General features: G+C 42.8%; 1 long non-coding RNA gene across 1 annotated transcript in view; it reads right to left on the bottom strand.

The window, feature by feature from the left end:
- Positions 1-7,656, bottom strand: part of LOC115349201 — a 39,579-nt gene extending 31,923 nt beyond the window's left edge. The window contains exon 1 of the long non-coding RNA XR_003926026.1: positions 7,348-7,656. This is a non-coding gene — a long non-coding RNA (uncharacterized LOC115349201). The remainder of the gene's footprint in view (positions 1-7,347) is intronic.
- Between the last annotated feature and the right edge of the window lie 2,731 nt (positions 7,657-10,387).

The following is a 10,387-nucleotide window of genomic DNA, read 5'->3' on the forward strand; positions in this document are numbered from 1 at the left end:
TGCAAACTCTGCGAACAATCCTGCAACACTACACGAGGCAATTCCTGTGCTAAAGGAAAGCTCTGCCTGCAAAAACACCCAGGAACACCTCTGAAGGTTGGGTGAAGTCTCCTCTAAATTTGGCAGTCAGGAACCTTTTAGAAGTAAAGCTATTAAGCAAAATTTACCTCAAAGAATACTGCAAATCAAGGGTGCAGGTGAGACGCGAATGACGTACGAGCCAAACTCGAGCTTTGCCACTGCCTCTCCTATGAGCAGGATCAGGCCTCCCTGTGTGCTTTTGTTTAGCTGAAATTTACTCTACAATAAATACTTATATATTGCTGCAACATGATGTTTTATTGGGCTGCACTAGTTTACTAAAAACAGCAGGCTGGTAATAGCAGTGCTTGTGGTTTTGCCTGTAATTCATTTGTGCATGGTAATGCACAGGGAGAGATATGATACAAGATAATAAGGCAAATTAAAAAAACGACTAAACTCAGTACTTGCAATATACAGTATATTAGGACCATGTTCAGACAGGCTGATTCTTTGGATATTTTTATTTTTTGTTTTACCTCAGCAAGGTAATTCATTAGGTATTCGCTTGGGTAAAGAATAAATGAATATAGCACACATTACATCCTCACTTTAGTTGCAGAAACAAATCTTTCCTGTACCCGCCAATGTAATCTTCAGAGTTTTCGTTATATAAAACACCTCAAGAAAAATGCACCTCAGTAAGATTTACACTTTATTACTCTAATGATTCTACAAACACTGCCACAATGTGATGAAAGGCAAAGCAGTCCTGATCTGATTGAGAGCTAATAAAAATCAGTACTGAAAACTGAAAATAGCACCCTTATCATCTTTCTTTCATTTAGACCTGATTACTAGGGGATTATAATGCAATCACAGCTATGTGTGAGAGGTAGCTATGGGAACCAGTTTTAACTGTTTATCTAGCCAAAGATCTTAATTTAAGTTTGAACACTCTGATTCATTTATATGTAAGACACCAAGGAGACAAAATGCAGAAGAAACAGATGCTCACTTGCTCTTTCCATTTAACTTCATAAGCTACCAGCCAATTTGTCTTTCAGGGACAAAATTAATTTCTGATGACAATGTGAGCAAGTAATAAACTAGGAGTTCCTGTCCTGGGAAACTTGTTAAGGCCATGTAATGTTCTGGAGTTATTTAGAAAAAAACAATTTGCTCATAGACTTGCAGGGACATCTGTAACAGAGTTTTCTTTGTCCCTGTGCTGTTACTCATTTCTGGGGGCTTTATGACACCTTTTCCAGAGGTTGATTTGAAAAAGTTCAAAAGGAAACATATTGCCCATTATTTCTTTCCTGTGGGGTTTGGTTTTTTTTTAGACTGCTCTTTTTTTCCCCTTCATATTCACAAATCATGCAAACCTCAACCCACTTGCTTTGCTACTTCCACACAGCCTGAGAAAGTAACCACCAGCCAGGAGGCCTAACAAAATTAATCAAAAATTATCTGAGGAAAACAGTTTGTCAGAAATTTCCAGGCAAGTACACACCTGAAAACATCTGACAGAGCACTGCAAAAAAGTCTGTTGCGCATTTAGATGGAAGGAGCTTTGCCCATTAATGCTGTTAACTCTGTTAAGCTACCATCATTAGCAGGGGAAAAAAAATGCCAAAATGAGGGGAGAAGAGAGGAAAAAAGAGAGAGACATCTACTCTCAGAGCTTGCATTTTCGGTATGGGCTGTGTGTACATGCTCCTGCATCAGTTACTTAATCAAAATGTTCTCTATCTTTCATTATCTTTGCTGGTGCTGTTTCCCCATTTCGGTATTTATTTCCCATGTACAGCTCTTTACTCTGGTAACACTTTCCTATCATTTGGCTCGTTCATTGGGGTTTTATCCCCGCCTGGCAGTCCCCCCACATCTGAGGTAAATTCCTACAGTCTAATGTCTGTCCATTAGCACATTTAAAATCGCTCCGTCTGCTGTGCTTAACATTCGTTTACAGCTTATGTGCTTCACATGAATGTTCCTTTTCCAGCAGTTCTTTTGAAGAAAGTTTAAAGTAAGTTGCAAAATGTTTCTTTTTCATCTAAACAGGGAAATGAATTTAAGAAAGGAAGAGAAGAGCCTGAAGGTTTAGCTCTTTCAAATTTTAAACAGAATTCAAAACACTGTTGGAACACATCTGTCAGAGAAAGCACGAGAGCACCTGCATTTTAAGAGTGAATCTCTTCCCTAACTCCTTCCTTGATAATAGCTTGCACGAACAGCACCTTTAAACCACATCAATCCCAGACGCTTTCCATCCATCCAGTTATTACTTCCCTTGGCACTGAAGTGCAACTACCTCTAGACTGAAGCTTCTCAGTGATGTGCAGCCCACTGTACAGCACCACGGCTCACAACAAGACGTGATTAGAAACTATTGAGCTGAAATTATAAACCAAGGGGAATTTTAAGCAGGTATTTCAAACCGGAGCTTGGCCTGGATACTGCACGGAGCAATACTAACTCTTGGTTTAAAGGCCAGAAGGTTTCAAATATAAATTATAAGAATTAAGTTTGGAGAGGAAAAACTAAGAATTCAATGACAATTATGAAGTTTACCATGGTTCTGTTTGTATTTACGTAGCAGGGCCTCACCAGCCCTGCCCGAGTGCACAGTACATGGCCTGACTCTGTATCTGTAGGGAAGGGTGCACCATGGTTCAGCTGTTTCCTACTGCGCTCCTTTATCTTCAGTTAGTTTTTAGTGATCAAGTTAGTGCTTCGAGACGTGTCCACCCACGGGTGGCGGCTTAACTGAGCCACCACTAACTGAGCACCAATAAGGGTGTCAGCGGCAAGGACCGCTGCAAACTTCTTATCAGTGGGACTCACAGAAAATTTAAGTTCATTGCTTTAACAGTGATTTGTTTTCATACCGTCCGTGCCACACAGCTTTGAAGGCTTGTGTGCAAAGGCAGGATACATACTGAGGCCATACAGATGAAAACAGAGCATTAATTCATGTTTCAAGAGCACAGAGTAAGGAATGTTCACACACTTTAGAAAAAAACCACAACCTTTTGCAAATTAAATTAGTGCTTGGGAGAGATGAGATCAGCCAGTGCTCTGACATCCTCTTGCACAGGCAAGCGGGAGCTGTAGCAGGGACATGATGACAGTGTTCCTCTAAGGGGGGGCTGATAAAATTTCCCACGTAAGACACTCCACAGGTTTGGCACATATTGACTTCTGAGGAAAATTTAATAAAAAAGAATGTAAGGATATAAAAGAAAGACTCTGTCGGGAAGGTTTGGGTGGAAGAAGTTTGACTGGTTATTTGTGGAGCTCAGTGACAAGTCTGAAAATTCGTGTTGGCCTGCTGGGAAGCACAACAGTCACCTTGGGACAACAGTTTTCTGGGCTGCAGGTATAGGAGAAAGGCTGGGGTAGGGCTACTGTTTATATACTATTAATACTCCACAAAGCAAAATGTTAATTAGCACGCAATTAAGGTGGAAAGTATCCTTACTTAGATTTAAAAAATCCTAAACCAATAATGTAGCTTAGTCATACAGTACAAATATTGGGAAAACCGAGCATTTCAGCTCACTTCACCGGTCACTCAGAGCCCCTGGCAAACTAGCTCAATAAGAGCCATTTAAGGTGGGGAAGTGCATAAAGGAGAGGGGGTGAAGAGATGGGCTGGGGCAATTTGGGGGAACCTGTTCCACAGAATCACAGCTGCCACTTCCTTTCCTGTGAGGGTCTGAGACCTGACTCAACACCACAGTGCAAAATTTCTTAGATATATCATTTTAAACTTTGCAACAGTCTAATGATTTACTTTTAAAAACTTGCAGATCAGGAAGACATTAGTAGAACAATGGAAAACTTGGCACCTAAATAACTCTATAATGTATTTCCAAAACCAAACAGATATTTTCCACTCTTCCACAAAACTCAATATTGTATAATATATTACACATTTCTATGCAGAAAGTCTTACATAACCTGTCTCCATTTCAATGAAGCTGTAAATTTGGGGGTTGGATATCTGAAATGCAATTTTGATTAAGTTAAGAAGTGGGAATACCACAGCTGGGCTGGAGTCAGGTGAGTCTGAGAAAAGAGAGAGAGTCCACAGGCCTCTCTAAAAAGCCCTCAACACAAAACGAACCTCTAAGATTGCCTTTACAGTATCGAGCCCACAAGCCTAGAGGATGACAAACTTGTTTAGGGTGGGAGATGTTGAAGCAGGATGCCCATGCCCTGGCCTAGTTTAGTGTTTTACAGATTGTAACCACCATATTCCTGCTACAACAGAAGCAACATGAGCTCCCTCAGCGGTACATTAGGGTGCAAATTGACAACAAACAAGGAAACGTTTCTTTTAGCTCCAAAAATCAGCGCAAAAAGCATATGTGACCTATATGTGAGCTGTGTCACTAATACCTCAGTCTTCAGTGAGATAATCCCAGTCTGGTTCACCTCTGGTCTTGGAGGGTGTCAATCTTTGGAAGACCAACAAGTCAGCAGATGCTCATCCTTTCTGAAATGCCTCAGTAGAAACCAGATCTTTGTTTCATGGCGCATAAAGGCTGTGAAATCCATGAAGCTCGGAAATCTCAAGGACTACAAAATAAATCCATTCCTATGCAGTGCTAATACAGGAAATTCCAGTGCGAGGGAATGCAGCCTCTGTCCAACATACCGTAACAAGCAGAAGAATGTGGCTTCAGAGGAAAAAACTTTTAACTGGTTCCTAGTGGGCTCGTCCATAAGTTGACTTTGCATTACAGTAGGAAGCCTATTGATCTATTCAGTCATGGATGTATTTCTGCTGGCCTTGCCATGAGAGCAGCAGAGCCATGGTGGACAGCCTGCTGGGCATCCCGTGTGGGCAGGCCGCCCTTCACCGTGAGACCAGGCACACGCGAAACATGGAAAGTGTGATTTTCTGTTCCTGATGAGCTCACGGGGAGGCAGGCAGTACTGTGAAAGTCTCTCCCTTTGAAAGAAATTGGTGAAAACTAGCCTGAGGCTACTTGCCTCTCCCCCTCCTCATGAAGCCAGTAAAAACAATCAACACCAAACATATTAATTTAACTAAGCAGCAACTATGAATTGAAGCTTAACATGTATCATGAAAAATGCTTTTCAGTGTCTCCTGTGGCTGGTGAGACGACCAGTTAGCACACATGATATCGTCCGTACCTGCCTAATAGGAACCTGACTACCGAGACCTGAGACTCAAACCATGCAGACCATACGTGGCCTTCAGAGAAAACTATTTTGGAAATGTCGGGGAAAAAAAGGGAAAAGATGAGAATTGGACCCTAAACCTGGCATAAATTCCAATAACGGCATCTTACAGCCTGCCATTCTCATCTTTCCTCTGATAAACAGGTGGCAACAGAGAGCAAAAGATGCAAACCTTGGGCCTGAGAGCCCCTCTGAAGGGGTCCGAGCGCGGCGGTGCCGTGCCCGGGGGCATCGCGAGGGTGGTGGCATGGCGTGCGGTGGGGTGCAGGTCACGGTGCCTGCCCCTTCCTTCCCTTCCAGCTCTACCTGCCTCTGTGGCATGGGGCAGGGACAGCACGCACACACCTTGTGCTTTGAATTTGTGACCCAGGACTGTCCTTCACAGCGATGTGCCAACTCAGCTGCAGTAAATCTATTTTTTTAGGTTTAACCATATTATAAATGTTAGCCAGTAATCACAAAAGCAAAATCTCCCCCTTTTTACAGAAGGGCTCTCTCCATCACCCAGGTGAAAGCTAACAACCTGAGAGCGACTGTTACTGACACATGAAAGCTTGGTTGTTCCAGCTAGATGAAAGGCACCAAACCTGAGACAAATATTTTGTCAACCCTCATGGGGAATCTTGTAAAGCCATCTCCCATCCTGTAACCGTTCTGTGGTTAAATAGTAGCTTCAGTTCTCTGATGTTGCAATCCAGCACCTTTCACAGGCATTAAATTCCCTCTAAATTAATTCTAAGAAAAAAAATGCATTCTGCTCAGAGTTATTTCTATTGCCCAGTTATTTTCTATGAATCTGATAACTAGTTTCCTGCTACAGAGATTACATCTTGAATACTTAATGCCAATTTGGAAATTTTTTAGACAAAACAAAAATAGATCTAAAATATAACACACACAGTTTAGCTAAGTGTAGAACATTAATGCAAGGCATGATTGGAAAAACAGCAAGTAAATTGGAGGAGGAGAGCAGATTCAATGGATATCTCTCAGGGTTAGTACATGCTGTAACTGGTCATTCAGGCATTTCTGGTTCTGAAAGCACATTTTTCTTAGCATAAAAATCTCAGAGTTCAACAATTCAAAAAAAAAAAAGTTAGAACGAAGGATAGAGTGCAGCCAAAGGATAGCCTTTAACAACCATTTCAAAATGAAATCTAAATATGCTTACATATTAGATAAACGTTGGCTTCCAGGGAAGCTTTACAACACTTTAACTCCATCCTGGACTGGGATATATGGAAATGTTTTGAATTTCCATAAGTGTCCAGAGCGCTCTGCTAAGCTAACAAGCTAATATTTCTATTCATATAAGAGCAGCTATTTTTTCCCTGAAGTAACTCACCAGGCTCTCTTTGGTGACTTTTCTTTCTTTTTTTCTTTTGAGCTGCTGTACAATTTCATTAATAGGACTATACAATAATTATTCTTCTCATATTCTCATCAGCTACTGATAACTCAACTGCCCTATTTTTTGCCACAAGGATTCCAGCATCTACATTTTTTTTAAATGTCAGAGGTTTTTTCCCTCTCTCATTACTTAAAACTCAGCAAAGCTAGCGCTTTGCATATAGGTAGAACATCTTCTCACTGGCTGTTCTCAATCCCTCCCCCCACCCCCCAGCACACTTAAGCTCTTTGCAAGTTTTTTCTTATCCTTCATAGCCAAACCAGCAGTGACCAGTCCATGACCGATGGCCCATCCCACACACACCACACACACATGCATACAACTCCCATAGAATAGACAAATTAAGGCTGGCCTTAACTCTCCCTAGCCAAAGATGTTGCAAGGTGAGCAGGGAGACCCAGTGAGCTGTCTGAATGCTGCAATGACCTAGGGAAAGTGTGGGCAGTGGTACTCCCTGCAACAGATGAGGAAAATGCAACCCCAAAGTCAAAAAGATCAGCCCTAGCTGAGATTTGCAAACACCTGAGAAGAGCAGACTGGTACCCGTTCCCAGGACACGCTAGGCATCCTTCCATCTGCATTTTGTCCTTGTTCATATACAAGTAAAATCAGTTAAAAAATCCTGTAACTGGCTAAATCAATCAATGATTCTTAACAAGAAACAACATATCAACAAATGCCTCTTGACACTCTACCTTCAGGCTGGTACAGGCAGCCCGTTTCTCACTGCTTGCCCCGCCGATGCTGTGGCTGGCTCCAGCTCATGCAGAGCTCAGCCGGCCACCGCGGCAGCTCGCATGCAGCAGCCGGCAGTGCACCGTCCTCCCGTGCTGTCCCAGCACTCCTCGGAGACCTGAAAACACAGCAGCGGTGGTTCCTCCACAGGCAAGACTGTTCAGCCACTGCTTTCATGGGTGCAGTACCAGCAGCTTAATACATAAATCCCTCTTGAGGAAGGTGCGGCCGCAGAGTCCTTAGGCTCGTGGATGCAGCTTGCAGTGACCACGGGCCCTGGTGATGACAACCTATTTACCCGCACAGACTTACAGTATTAATTTGCAAGCAACAGACAGAAGCAGGGCTGTCAGCCAACCAGTAATATTTTGTAGAGTTGATGCCATATGTCATATATTAAAGGTCTTACCTCAGCAAAACACATGGTTTAATGCTAAGCCCAAGGGTGTCCCAGTGAAGCCAGTTGCACCTCTCATGGTCTTCAAGACAGCTTCCTGAAGAGCTGTATAAATGGGGTTTTAGTTATTTTACTATAAGTTTTTTCTTTATATTAGCCTTCTTTTTCAGTCTCTGTGTTTAAAGTTGAAGGAAATTACATGAAAATGTAGAAGATAATTAAAGTAGGATTCATAGCAAAGAAAGCAGGTACTTTGATTTTAACTGTACTTAAAATTAGGGAGGAACTTAAAGGCCAAAGAAAATGGCCCACGGTGCTAAGCAATTTTTGCAACTTGTCATTGTGCGTGATGCCTTTAAGCAAGTCCACCACTGAAGGCTGTACTCTGTCACTGAACCTGAAAGCCTATACAATGTTTTTGTCTGGTCTAGCTTCCCATGGCTAGTGTATCTCAAGGCAGGAGGGAGATCTTATCAAAACAGGAGAGATTAGGAGCAGCAAGCAAACCTGCTCAGCAAACAGATACGAATCTGGAGAGACACCCTCTCCTCACAAAAGCAGAGCCTACAGATATGAGTTAAAATAGGCGAGATGACTATGTCAAAAAGATGAAAAACCATTTGGCTTCTGGAGACTGGAAGGTGATTCCACACTGTAACTGCTCATTGGGCAGGGGCACGTGCAAACCCTTTAATACGGCTGCACAAGCAATAGCCCAGGAAGAGCAGCTCTCACAATTTGGCAGCTGGATGTGGAGATAATCGTGCGGATATGGGCACTGACCTTTCTGCTAGAACAGATAATAGAATAAAAAAGAGGAAGATGCCAAGGAGATACTTGATTTCTTTGGGTAATTGTGACTTGCGGTTTGTTATCACGCTCAAGTGGAACACCAACGGGTTTGGGTTTTTTTGTGAATTTTTCGGGAAAATTGATAACATCAGCAGTCAGCTATCTCCTATTGCCACTGTCTTGGTTCCTAACACAGCTAATAATTCAGACCTGATGGGCTTCTTATGATCATTTTGGGTCAAGGTCTGGGGTAACAGAAAATGATTGCAAAAGAAGGCAACTGAGAGGAGGCTGTCCTAGGCCACAACACTAACCTTCTGTACAACTGAAAACCCCCACTACAGATACGGCGTTGCACTTTGTATTCCCTCCGCTGCCGAGGACCGTGACTACCCTGGCCAGGTGGCCTGTTCCCTGGATGCAGGAACCTGCTCGCATCAGCCCTTGCTTTCTCTCCAGCATCACAGTGAGGTTCCTTCGCCTTTGAAAGACTGAAGTGGATACCTCATTAGGCCTTGATTATCCTCAAGCAATTGCTTAGATTTCTGCCCTATTACCGATCTGCCTTTTTTAGCAGAGGTCGTGGAATGGGCAGTGGCTGTCTTGTCTTCGTTATAATGCATCATTTGAAACTTTTCAATTAAGCTTCAGATCAGGCCACAGTACTGAGACCGCTTTAACGAGGGTGAGTAATGACCTTGTGCTGCACGTGATTTCTGGCACACCATCAGTTTTAATTCTTCTTGATCTTACTGTAACCCTTTGATACTTTGGATCAAGGGTTCTCTTGAAATGCTTTAAGCACATCGCAGGACTTTCAGGGACTGTTCTGACATGGTTTCTATCCAACTTGTCTCAACATAGCCAGACTGTCACCTGTGAGTTTTCCATATAAATTCAAATTGCCAAAGATTAAAGGGAGCTGAAAATCTGGCCTGTGCACAGGACTGGGGAAATCTGGTGTGGGTCCCCAGAGTAAGTGAACCTAAGGAGGATTCTGCTATGAGAGCAAGGTAACCCCTTTGATGTGCCATGCCCAAGTACAGCAATGCTGATTAGAACAGAAAGCTACATTATGCTGGAGTAGCGAATTTACTAAGAACTACTGAGAGAAAGAGACTTCCAGAAATTTAGACTTCCCAGTTAATACCCATCTTTACATTACATATAGGTCAAACTAAAACTCTGTGGTTTAAAACACAGCGTAGACCCTCATCCTGTTAAGCCAGCGACAGAAATCACATTGACATCAGCAGGATAAAGATCTCGCCTTTAAGTTAAGGGATATTTGGACCCAGATCCAAACCCAAGCCTTGTTGCTGGAACCAATTTTTAAACAGGCTGTGTGTGGATGAAGCAGATCAATCTTGGCATTTTCAAGGTGCTTTCCCAGGTCTTGGTGTCTCATGAACCTGGAATTCCTTCTCTAGTGAGAAGGAAAAGCATCTAACTCTAAAATTAATCTCAGTAAGCGTTTCCCAGAAGCCCCTTGACTTCTCCAAGGTTTGTGGGCTCTCAACGGCTGACACAAGACTTCCATGAGCATGAGGTGATGAAACATCTAGAGATTTGGTCATAAAACTCATATAATGCTTCCATAGCTTTTAGGTATGAATGTTTCACAATGTCTGGATGCACAAATCCTCAAAACACAGAGTCCTTTTCAACAGGAGTAATTGGTTCCTATTAACAGCACGAGACCAAGCACCAGATGCACTGAGGGGCCAGACTCAGCATCCACAAGGGAGAGGAGGAGCTACAAGCCCCCACCCCAAACCATGGGCAGTACCAGCAACTTAGCTATCAAGGAG

The sequence above is a fragment of the Aquila chrysaetos genome, chromosome 12 (genome assembly GCF_900496995.4).
Source record: "Aquila chrysaetos chrysaetos chromosome 12, bAquChr1.4, whole genome shotgun sequence".
In the NCBI taxonomy this organism is placed as follows: domain Eukaryota; kingdom Metazoa; phylum Chordata; class Aves; order Accipitriformes; family Accipitridae; genus Aquila; species Aquila chrysaetos.